Source organism: Anopheles gambiae, chromosome 2 (genome assembly GCF_943734735.2).
Source record: "Anopheles gambiae chromosome 2, idAnoGambNW_F1_1, whole genome shotgun sequence".
NCBI lineage: Eukaryota > Metazoa > Arthropoda > Insecta > Diptera > Culicidae > Anopheles > Anopheles gambiae.
In genome coordinates, this window is record NC_064601.1 from 115,441,494 (window position 1) to 115,454,694 (window position 13,201).

General features: G+C 44.7%; 1 protein-coding gene across 4 annotated transcripts in view; it reads right to left on the minus strand.

Moving 5' to 3' along the window:
• LOC1269761 (uncharacterized) overlaps positions 1 to 13,201 on the minus strand; it is a 62,396-nt gene that overhangs the window by 41,816 nt on the left and 7,379 nt on the right. For 3 of the 4 annotated variants that reach the window (XM_061651487.1, XM_061651484.1, XM_061651485.1), the window contains exon 2: positions 11,481 to 12,169. The gene's annotated coding sequence lies outside the window, so the exon portion shown is untranslated. Of the gene's footprint in view, positions 1 to 1,346; positions 2,460 to 11,480; positions 12,170 to 13,201 lie in introns of those variants that run through there. The other variant, XM_061651486.1, reaches the window with a different exon arrangement.

Sequence of the window (13,201 nt, forward strand, 5' to 3'; positions counted from 1 at the left end):
CGACATCAACAAGATTACACCAACAAAACGACCACAACAAACCCCTTTTTACTACACAAACATCCGAAACCGGAGGAAAACGGACCCAGTCACCTGCTCAATAAATCGTCCACATACACGTGGAAGGGCGGCAAGCAATTCCGCATTTTTTTATAGACGAAAATTTCACCGACACTTCGAGACTTTCACGGACCGTTGGGCCACGTGTGAAAACCGTCACGCCACCTGTCGCCGGTATTCAAACTATTCGAACCTACCAAACCATTCCACCACACACAAATTAGTATCGAACGGTGTCCACCAGGTAATATCCCTGTGTTATTGGATATCGGTACCGTTTTTTTTTGTTGGGGACAGGGAATTATGTTTTTGTAGGCTCATTTAGTGTCATCAACTCGCTGCTCGTATCGATGCTTTTACAATGGCACTCGCCATAGGGGCTGCTCTCGCGGGTGCGTGATTTATGAGCAAGTGGTGGGGTTGTTTGTGGTTTCTCCCTGTGGTTGTGAGAAATATGCATACACAACACACCAGCTTTGAGGATGCATTCCTATCCGTGTGTTTAGTGTACTGTTAGGCCATCCATTAGGTAGACGACGGGTGTCATCAGCCATCCAAGACAAGAGTGCTTCCATTTATTGTTTTTTTTTTTTTGTTTATCCACACCTTGGCTGTCGAGTACCATATTGCGTAACACACTATAGATAAGTTAAACGACTTATTTCATAAAAAATCGCATCATACTGATTCTCATTATGCACAAAGAGTACAATATCGCTTTTCATAAATTCGATTCGATCCGTTCTGAGCAGACCGTATTCTTGTAACAACATTGTACAATGCCCGTCCTTGGGGAAGTATAGTAATTACAGCTGTTCGTACGATAACGACGCGTGCCACCGAAACACTGTATCAACCATTGTACCAAGCAGTGTATTTACACAAAAGATTAAATAAACATTTCATGTACAGACATGCTCAAAGAGCACGAACCCGATAACGCGCCTCTAGGAAACCACCTTCTACGTATCTATCGCAAAGCTCCAGCGACGAGGAGTTGGTTTGTTTGCGTTGGGATTCCGCCCCAGCGTTTAGGATTCAGCCGAGCGTCAGAACAACATAACCCCTCTTTCAACAAAGGGGAGCGCGGGTGACTTTCTATTAATACTGCTGGCTTCAAGGTTATTAGTTTGATAGTTCGATCATGTCAAACGAAATGTATGTTGTAAATCATCGCCCAGAAGAGCGGGACTAGCGGTAGTTAACAACAACGAGAAGTTCGTAATACGCCCTTCCCTAGCAAGCCAAGTTTCGCTTTCCTTCGTCCGATTTTGGCCTATCCATACCTGGTTTTGTTGAATATTTGTTGCCCTGTTTTGGACAACGTCGTCGTCGAGTCGGCTGGAGCTGAGTTTGCGAGTGTCCGAGAGGGTGCTTCCAAATCCGGCGTTCAACTTCGATTGATTACAGCAGTACGGTCGGTTGACGATGCAATTCTGGTAAGGCTAATGGTGATCACGTACCGCTTAAGTGGCCACATTCGTGTTTCATACCATCACCGAATGGTACTTGCGGTAATCGATGCTAATTTTCCAACCCTACACCTCTCCTTGCAAGTGCTGGTGATAACAAATTACACACAAGATGCTCACCCATACACATGCGCACACATACAAACACTGTCACGCTTACAAACAATAATTAGTTAATCATCTGATGAATTGAACCTTGCCGGGATAGTACAAGGATCACGCATATAGATCGTATTATGTATACACGCTCACACACACACTCACGCATACAGCTTCTCTTCACTAACACTTGCAATGCTTCTCGCTAGCCTTTTCTTCCCTTCTCCAGGGGATCAATTCCGTACGGCTTCAGGTTGCTTCATCTGCCTCTCTGCCACTTTGCATACGGCGGTAGAACTGAATGTCGATCTTCATCACCACCGCAGCAACCGGATCGGGCATGATAATGACACGGTGTTGAATCCATCACCCAACAACAGAACAACACCATCTTTACGGACCATTCGCCGTGCCATCGTGCGCCATCTTTTGCAGATGAATCCTCCCGATAGTTAGCGCACACACACACACATACACACACACCAACCACCATACACAACCCCACCAAAAGGCTGGCGCGGGTGATGCGCGGCTCCTAGGACGCTCCAATCAAGTTGCTGCTAAAGGTAGCGAGAACAACGATCAACGAACACGACGATCGAACACACTCTTCTGTGCGGCATCCAATGAGTCGTTTGCAGATTTCCACCAGCATGGGGTCAACATTCCACACAACAGCAAACATACACACGCACACACACACTCACACACGTATTGCGAATAACAACAATAAGGATGGCGAATTAATAACGCCGCAGAACACGCGTGCGGTATATGTCTCGCCTCTTCCTGACGGACCGATCTCAACGAAACAATACGGCGAACTAATCTGGCCCGTGCTCCAAACACGTTGCGGTACCGAGTCACGGTAGAAGAGCGGAGAGATTCCCGTGTGGAGATCGTCTCCAGTCTACAGTGGGGTGCATTTTTGTAGTAGCAGTTGCACATTAGATGCTAGTGGGTAGTTGGACATTGGAAATTGTTTTCCTCACAGGTTCAACACAGGTTAAACTTTTAAAACCCCAATCGAAAAATCAAGCTATACGTAACATTTTAGATAGTAATATTTTATAAAAAATAAGGCTTTTTAATTATAAATTGCATAGTAAATTTAGGCAAAAACAGGTTCTAACGCGATTTTTTATCCAGGAATCCCCTGATTTAACCTCTTAATCCAGGTGTCCAAGATTAAACCTATAAAAAAATGGACAATATCGCGCTTTCTCTCTTTAAACTTGAACAGTTTTATGAAACGTGGAATGGCCTTTCGAATACTGTTGATCTCAAGGTACTTCCAAAAACATCATGGATATAGATAAAAAAAATATTTCTCTAAAACAACATAGCCCTATACCTACGCCAACCACTGTCCGATTTCTCGTTTCGATACGGCGGGAGCAAACGGTGTGGTGCGCGTACGCATATTCAACCTGAGAGAAAAGAGCGCGCGAATGACAGCCGCGATAGAGCGTGGCCGCGACTCCTCTTCGTGACGACTATCGCTAAAAATACCAACCATTAGCGGGGTAGTAACGGGGATTTTGCTATCGAGCGAAAGAGAGAGCGAGAGGGAGAAATGCACACACATGCAGAACACAACCCATACGCATACATTTACCCACACACGCACACACACGCACACCTTTCGCTCACTGTAGAGTCCCCGGTTGGAGACCATTTGGGACCTACTTTGATCTTGTTCCAGCAGCGAAGCAGCGAGTGAGAGTAAACAAACAAGCGTCAACGGACGGGCAAAATCCTTGCTGGCAGGCGGAGAATGAGGTAGAGTGCTTTGATTGTGATAAAAGTGATCACAGTACGAATTTTTGCATGCGATTTGTGTGATCAAACGATTGATTTGCAGCTGGTACGTGATCATACTTCGAATTCCTCTTCAATTTGATCACTCAGGAATTGGCAACCAAACGATCTAACGTCATCGTTGATGACGAAGACTAGAACAGTTCAAAGGGGTCACAACTCAAGCTGATCGATTACTGATGGCATAAGAACAGCTCACAATTCCATCCAGCAAGTAGTGTGTCATCGTGTTTTGCTAAAAGTCGTGCAGTTTTTCAGATCCATCTAACTTCTTAGGCACAAGACTCCGTTGCTGTATGGATGAGTCCTACTCTCAAGCAAAACAAATGTCAACACAAAGTTGAGTGAATTCATTAGCAACGTTCAGAGAGGGGAAATGATGCTGCCAGAAAAAAAAAGAATCCAGTTAGGCGATTGCGAGACGTTCCTAAAAGCTTCCTGCGCTAAGATATTTTGCACACTCACACATCAGCTGGAAAGATATCGTGTAGAGATAATTCCTTAACAACACCTTCCTCAGATCAGTCTGCGGCGGTGGATGGCTTAAACAGATTGGTAGGAGGTTGCCTAACCACTACTACCAAAACACACCCAAACACCCGTGTCGTCTGTCAATAAAGTCGATGGTTTTATGTTTTCGAACGCTGTATCTATTTACATCGCGATGCGCGAACAAAGAACGCAAAACAGTATCGTGAGGCGTGAAGCGTGGAAGGACCGGTGTCAACATTTGCGTAAAGATCATGAAGATTTTGATTTAAAACTAAATATGTTGCTTCTCAGAGGGGGAGGGAACTAGCCTGAACTTTTTAGATTCTTACAGACCTGCATCTGAATATTCGCTTTCGGCAGCACTTTCAGGGCAAGATTTGTGGAATCCTCATTCCTCATCCCCAACTAGAAGGATTGTTTTGGAGAGACTGCGCTTTAACGAAGTAAATAGACCCATAAAGAGAGTTTGGCCTACGTTTTGGCAGTTGCTCATTAGCACCACCACCTCTAGAGTTGGTTATGAAAGGGGCAAAAGATAAATGAGTACATGGATGTGTGTGCTTGTGCCTTTTTACCGCCTTTTACTCTAAATCGTTAGAGAGCATTGGTACATTTCCGCTCAACAGAAAAAAGAGAGTTTACATGCTTGAGCAACAAACTGGCGAACGAAATGAGCCCAGCTAATGAATTGAATTGCTCCAAAAAGCTTATCCAAACACACCCAAACACATGGGACGGCTACCAGCATGGGTTCACGAGATTTACGAGCACTTGAAGATACTCCCGACCACGGGCCGAGCCTGGAATTGTTGGTGACCGTTGAAGAATGTCAAGTGCTTTGCAAGAGAGCCACCACCACTGTAAGCCATTGCGAATTAATCACAAATTTTCCATCCTCCAAGCAGCGCAAGAATCGTGCATTTCACCTTTCCCCATCGACGATAAATCACACTAATGCGCGCGTGCACCATCACACATCGAGCGGTTTTCCTCATTTGATTAAGCTTATGGCAAAGAGCAGCTAAATAAATTATTCACATCTTACGGAGAGGAGAGCCACCTCCGGACGGGCAGCAACCCCCCCCCCCCCCCTACAGCAACGACGACGCCAAACTTGCCATTTTGGGGCGTTCGGGGGCTTCGTGGTCGCGAGATGAGAAACAACAAACCAAAACACTGCTGCCACCGAAGATACCGGAAGGAAAAGTGTCGTTGTTGCGCTTCGTTTGTAGCGGCGAGCAGGAAAAGAAATGTCCACACACTTTGTGAATCAATTGATTGGATTGGTTGGGCGGAAGAAGGCGAGAGACCGACGGACGGACGAGCGACCACCATCCGAATAGAAAACTGATTGAGCGACCCACTAACATTAAACGGTACAGGAGAGATCTTGGTGGGGCCTGGTGTGCTGCCACCGTGTGTGTGTTGGATATGAATAAATTAACGGTTATCAAAATCACTCTTTCTTTATCTTAACGTATGATCAGGAAGCCCAAATAAGCTTATGAGCCTATAACAGAGATGACTCTATTGGATGAATCATCAGCCAACGATTAACCTACTAAGTATGCCTTCTTGCGTAAAAAAGGCTATGATGCTCTTTTGAGACCTCAATTAACTGCCCTTAGAAGAGTGTGTGTTTTGCTTCCTGAACCCTTCTCTTTTTCAATTGAATTAAATATCTTGTAAGATGTAACTCCACACGCCGTCTCCGTCTTCTCATCTTCTTCCATAACGCACAGGCAGCCTTCGAAAGATACATTACACATCGCGATAATTCCAAGACACTGTCGATCTATTATCGATCACACACTGGCACTGTTTGCGCGTAGGAGTTGTTGCTGAGTCGTTTTTCATTACTAAGCTTTTCGGTCATATTCAGCCGTCGCATTCCATCGCTACCACCAAAGATAACCGATTGCATCATGAGCACGATCATCCCGAAAGGCTCTCGTCTGCTGCAAAACTAATCAACGAGGTTTTGAGCTCCGCACAGGGTAGGGGAAGGGTGAAGATGCACACCTTTTCGAGGTTTTGAATCGCGTCTCACGAAGCTTGTAATCTAGTCGATTACGATCAGCCTCCAATAGAGGGTGGGGGTTGGGATTTAAATATCTTTTTTCCTTATATACCTTCAACGCATAATCGACGGTGAGGCAGATGCGACGAGCGCGCATGTGTGTGTGTGTGTGAGTATATATTTGCATAATTTATGCTCGTCGGCTAGAGTATATTTGAGCCCCTAAAAACTCGGAAACAAACAGTCCCGGGGCCGAATGTCAACGCATCCCTATGCGCATTGAAGTGTTTAGCCAGTAGAGAAATGTCAACGGCAATCGAAAGACTTCAAAGCTCGTTCCCGCGAGTACTGCAAGCGACGAACCCTTTTGCCATCTTTCCTTCCGATTCCGAAATATAATACCAATAAAACCAATGTGTTGATAGTGATGCGATCGTTGCAATACGATTCTGATACATCAAGATATTCCTGAGACATTTCACCTTTCACAAAACATAAAACGATTTAAAGAAAATGTCTTCCTAACTCGAATATGCAATCGACGAGTCGGTGGGAACTGAACGAACGAATAATCATCTCTAATTCGATTAGAAAATTGACGTAAAATGATTTTTATGATTTCCTCCCCATTTGCAGTGCCGGGAAGATGTTGTTGCACGTGATCGTTGCTGCTAACGTGGGCAATAATGGCCACCGTTGTGTGCAGCTTGGTACAGCTACATGCGGTTACCAGAGCTGTTTGATAGCTCAATTAGCTATAAATAAGGCGGAAAGAGTGACGGTCGTTTCGAGACCTCCCCATCGTCGATGTTTGGAGCAGCAGCGGGACACTACATGTGTTGGATAATAATGCTTAGTAATAATATCGAAAATTTTATGAGCTAATGGCGTGATATGTAAATCATATTTTCGGGAGTATGAAAACAAAACAAATGCTCGGGAAAGTGAAAATAGTATTGACTAGGTCTAAACGCAACATCGGAACTCATCCAAGGATTGAAAGGAAACGTTAAGCTCATTTTAGGTCCATCGCTTTTATTGCTAGAGTTAGGCTTGCGTAATTTTTTAAAGCTAGCGATCTATGTGTGTGCTCAACAATATAGATGAAATCTATAAAATATTGACTTATGATTTACAAATATGAAAATTATATTACAAATATGAAAAAAGAGATTACACGATTAATTCAAGTAAATTGAATTGGTATCTAACCCTGCTTCACCTTTACCAAACACATCTAAAATGGTGTGGTGAATAGTAGCGAGGTGGGTTTGTGTCTACGCTTCCAGTCGACTTAGTCGACATTCATTCGCACGTTGGTCGATCTTGGACTGAACGCAGCGGGCAGCTTCTCGGCTGTCTTTTTAAACGGTTTTTGTCATGTTTTTAAAGAAGAACAAAATTTGAGCTGTTACAAAAATTGAGAAAGGATTTAAAACATTTATGTATTTCGATATTAGCCTAATATTAAAAATACAGACCACAGTTTTCAGTAACATTAATCAATGCAATCTCATTTTAAACTTAAAGTTAAAAAGTTCATCGAACAGGTTGTTGCAACAATGATGTTAACGGTACATTTTATATAAATCTATAGCTAATTTCTTAATATGCTTGTTTCCTGTCACCACTTAGCTGCTGTGCTTTCTCACGAATGCAAACGGATTGATCGAAACCGATCAAGCGACCTTGGGGTCGTTTAAATCTGTTGTACGCAATTTGTTCGCCTCGTTGTTTGGTGTCTCCACCTGAAAAAACCCCTCGATTGATGGTTTGCTGACGGTGCGAAAAACAACACCCGATGGTGTCCATTTCCCGTCTTGCTGATCGGAAGCATTTCGAAACCCTCCCCGGGGGCACCCTTTTTGCGATGATAAATGTACGCAACAAAGAAAGCATTTGAACCGGCCACCAAACCCAAGATCAAGTTTTATGTCCATTCAAGCCGCACCAAACTTCACAAAAGAAAGTGCGAAAACGGTGTCCGAACTCGATCACTCGGCTGAGTGTGTGTGTGTGTGTGCATTAGTCATTACTTTGCATCTGACAAATAGTTTGCCATCGCATTTGGCGAGCGTTTCGGGGCGGTGAATTTCAAGCGACGAACCCCTAGCTCAACTGGTGAAAGGCTCCTCCAACCTAACGGGAGAGTAAAAACGGAAACAAATAACGATCTGGGAGCTCTAATCAACGGAACATGTTTGGCAAAGCTACCGTGACGCACCCTTTAACTGCAACAGTTTGGACAAACCGCAAACCGTTGCTACGGAAAGCTGTGAAAAAGAGGATCACTTTTGACGTTCACGATCTTTGGACCGCAAAGGAAGATAGATTAGATTGCAGAAGAGAAAATAGGCACCGGGAAAGCGTGATCGTACCCAAAGTGCAGTAAGTGAGATGACATGTTACACAACAACAACCCTAAAAACGCACGACAAATGTGAGCTAATTTCCCTTTCCGTCGGAAGTTTATCACGGCGACAGTGTATATAAACTTTCGGTTAAAACAAAACATGTTATCGCCCCAAAAACCAAACTTCTCCTCACTGTGTCCACACTCAGTGCAATCATGTATGCCACACGTTCGCACTGCAAAATAACGTGACGGTAATGAAATTATTTGCATGCGTGTTGTGGAAAAAAGGCGAGAAAAAGGGTGCAGGCGAAAGTAAAACGAGGAACCGAGAAAGACACAGACCTTTCTGCACGGTATGAAAACGTTTCACTTTTGCTTCGAAATTGTCGGCGCAAATTAATGAATAAACAGAAGGTGCAGTCTTCGATCGTGCACGATCTATGGGCCAGATAAACAATAAGCCATTTACGCGCAGCAAATGACAAAATCGAATTCAAGCCGTATTTTATTGGCTTAGCGATTGGACAGGACTAATTGAATGGCTGGCAGTGTAGCCGGACGAACGCGGCACACAATCAAGGAGAAACTGTGGTTACAACCCAATTTTTTGCTAACTTTTTCCAGACAAACAGGCAACTCAACTGCACTCCAATAAATGAAAACGAAACATTAACCAAGAGGAAAAAACAAATGCCAGTTTCGTGACCTTCTGGCTTGTTTGTGTGGGGTTGGCTCGTTTACTTCGTAAAGTTGGTTAACGAAAACTGTTTTCCTAAAGCCCACTTAGCGCGCGCGCGCGCTCGGTGAGATGCACAATTTGGGGTGAAATTTGAGGGATCTTTTGCAAACCATGCTCGCCTGATGATTGCATTGCTTGCTGGCCTGGTCTGCCTTTTGTGTTGAGAGGTCAAAAATAGCAATCATCACACACATGACTTCATTAGGCCAGAGGCAGCCGTACACTCGTTCACCGCCTTGCCACGTAGGCAAAGGACGATCGTTGGGATCGGCGAATGAATTGAAGTGCAATTTACATTCAAAAAAGGTGGTGCTGCTGTGGTTTCTCGAGAGGGAGGAGGAGATTGGTTCACAAGGCTTGAGCGTTTGGAGTGTATTTGAAGGGCCAAGGGCCTTCAAGAAGGCGGCGTATGGATGGCGCACCTTCCATTTTTCTTGTGCTCAAGGTTTTGAAATGTATTCAATTAACAAACTAGGATTTGTTGAAATTGATCCATCGTTGGTACGATCACTATCACCCATCTTCTTCGAGCTGGGGAACATTATCAACGCCATCGATTATTCGAGACCTTCCACACACCGTTGTCAACCGCGCGTTGTACTTTCACTTGTTGCAAGCCACCAGAGTTGGATGAGATGCGTCACAACACCACGGCGAAGTCTTATCCATAAGTCCGTGAAACAACTGCATCAGCATGCAGTCGTGTGCATTTAACGCCTACGAATGCATTTCTAGCATACCGACGAGCTGGCCCTAGACCTCAGGAGGGACAGACTTTACGCCACTGCGGAATCCGGTTTGCTGCCCGATGACCTCCGGAGCTGCACAAACAACAACAACAGCTACTGCCCCGATCCGTCCAGGGGAACACGGGCGCACATTCGCTTGCCAGTGGAAGGTCAAAGTCGACTTCGGAAAGAACCGGACATTTGTCAATGGCTGCCAATCTATGGACCACAGTCCGGCACGAAACAAACGCTCACCGTTCGCCTTAGATCGAATGCGATTTGAGTTTGAACTGTCCCACTTTTGATGCTAGTCTGCCCGGTTGTAAAGAAACCGGTTCGATATGGTTGGAAATTTTGAATAGAAAATTGGGGGTTTTTAGCCCCAAAAAGACAAGGTGGGAGCAACCGGACAAAAGTCAGAATGTCGAAAATCGAACAAATTTTAAGCTAACGGGAAAGGTTTGTTTTTGGGATCCCCCCCCCCTTGAGAGCGATCGCTCCAGAACGTGCCATGAATTGTGAATTGTGGTAAGGCGGTCGGCAAACCGCAAGAATTGGATCCGTGGGCAGCAGAACTGGACGCGAGATGTACGGAATTTCTCTCGCCAAGTAGTTCTGGGTGCGTATCACACACACACACACACACACACACACACACACACACACAAACACACTCGCACACTCCCACGGGGTTCATTAGCCGCAGGTTTGAGAGGAAAAAATGGAACCAAACGTCTTCCCCCAGTTGGCACACTTTGCAGGCTATGTTTGTGTGTTTGCCGACTTGCTTGTGATGCTTAATTAGCATAGAAAGCGTTACTGGGCGTGTGTGTGTGTGTGAGAGTTATCTCTTTGCTACACCGAAAGTCGGATGTTTATCCACACAATCTTCGCTTGTTAGGCCAATTTTTTAGCAAACTCTTGTGTCAGGACCACTTTCCAAACCCAGAAGTCATTGCGCGAGAGAGTCAATTTCATAACCTGTCCTTAAACCACATAGCAATACATTAGTCAGGTCAGACCTGACGGCTAAGCAATCGATCGTCTATTAAACCGAAACTTCACCTCAAGCCAAAGATTGTTCTCGTTCGATTCTCGCCTGCAGCGAAGGACAAGCAAATGAAACCTCCTCCAAGCGATCATATCCAGCAATGACGTTGCTGACAAATTTCTTTTCCATTACCCGGCGTGCGCATAGAAACCTTGTGCGGGCCCCCCCCCCGGCCACTTCAGTTCGAGTGGACTTCTCCTCCCATACATTACGGTCTCACCTCTCTGGCCTTTAAGGTGTGTTGTATCGATTCGATTGACGCTTTATTTGCCGAAGGTTTGTTTGTGACTACCAGCTCGCCCCAAACCAATTCTTTGCGGGCCGTGTGAACGAACACCGGCTTTCCATCACGGTCAGAGACAAGAGTCGAGCGTGACCGCATTCTAGCTAAACTCTAGCCATTGGAGCTCTTAATAGCAGTCGGTAAAGGTAAAGGTGAAACGTATTTGGGAGTTTCCTCGTATATGGATGATTGAAGTCTGACACTTATGGTCCCCCCGCTACTTTACTGCACTGCAGTGAGTGACAAATTGGAAGCGGCGGCTATCTCGTATCACATCTTGCGACCTTCAGGGAAGTTCCTTTTTGAGTGAAGTAGGTTGGACCAGTTGATGGAAGCGTTCAGATGAAAACAACACTTACCCCATTTTGAATTCGGAAGTCTAACTCTGGAGGATGATCTTAAAAGGAAGGTGATGCAATCCGGTCAATACTGGTCGTTGGATGCAATGGCAGCAGCTTCAGCAGCTTTGTATGACTTCAAGTCACTACTCCGTATGGACTCCGTTAGAACACAATTACAATTCTACACCCACGGGGACGCCCCCTGTTCACTGTACAGAAGGTGAATTTAATTTCATTCAACCACAAGCAGACACCTTCTCAGTAACTCAGTATGTATACACAACAACTTTAAGTGTACTCTTCTAACAGAACCGTATGTCGCACTTTCCGAAAGATCTCGTTACACTTTCAGCCAAAGAGGCGGTTTTAACGGCACTAGCGGGCACTGTTTTACGATTTTACAAGCACAAAAACGCACATATACAAAAACACCGTAACAAAATCTTCTTTCACACTTTTACAACAACGCGTCACTTCAGTACACACTTTAGTGCGGTTTCTCTAAATTCACCGTAAAGACTTCTTGCCGCGGAAACACACACTTTGCCAGTAGATTCACGATCAACACGTTCACAAACAGGTTTTTTACGCGTTTTATTTTCTGCGTCAACTCGTTTCACTTTGCAACGTTAAGATTTGATCACTGATTATGACGAAAGCATCCACAGAGGCATAAGAAGAAGTGTTCTGGTTATAATGTTTATAGTCTGCAAAAAAAAAGAACAAGGCATGAGGATATAGCGAAAATATGAGGATCGTGCTCAGCATGGGAATATGTTTTCAGATTTAAGATCACAAAAAAGGCAACGCTAGACTCGTTTGCAGACTCTGTTATTCTCTAGCTGTTAAGAGACTGATGGTAGTTCAACCATTCATGAGTGACATTAAAGCTACAAGACCCGCTGCTGTCCCGCGAGCGAGGATTCGCTTTGGGTACGGAACTTAACTTCAATGCGTACATCACTCCTTCCATCAGCTGTCTCGGTTTTGGACACGCTAATGAACCGTTGTGGTACGATCCAGACGGTTTCACAGTTCCAATTTGACACCTTATTTCAACATCGATCGTGAGTGATCATCAAAAGTACTTCCGTATTTCTGGCTGATTCGGTACAGAGTTTGCTTAGCCCAGAGTCTTCCTTACATCTTATAGTGCTTTTAAATTATGCTTCATCCAACTCGATTAATGATCTTATTTTCAATAGTAATTCACTCAGCACACGTTGGACCAGCTTTAAACTACACTCCCCAAAATCACAAGAGCACAATGTTTCTCCAACAAACGAACGGACAAAAACGAAGGCAAATTACCTTCTTTTTTCTTGCTTACATTGTGTTGGTACACTTCCACGGTCGTATGCTGTTCCCGCAATTGTTATTTCACTTGCCCCGCGGCTTGTTTCACGACAATCCGGCTTGTTTGTGTGTGGGAGGCAAATCTTTGCTGATTTTCCCACTGTGTAACCGTTCGAAAGTAAAAACAGTCAAACTTTGTGTTCGCTTTCGGGTGGAAAACTCGGTAGCTCGTGGTGGGTCACAATTTTCCACTTCATTTTCACCCCCTCCCCCCCTCTCCACATTAACCCGGCTAGATACGATCGATCGATAAGGATCGCCCGTGCAGAGCAATGGAAAATGCGAGCCAAATGCTTAAAACGGTCGATTTTCCACACTTGGATAATGCGATCAAACTGCCGCAAATCAGACCACGCATCTCTTTCTGTCCACTTTGTCCAAAG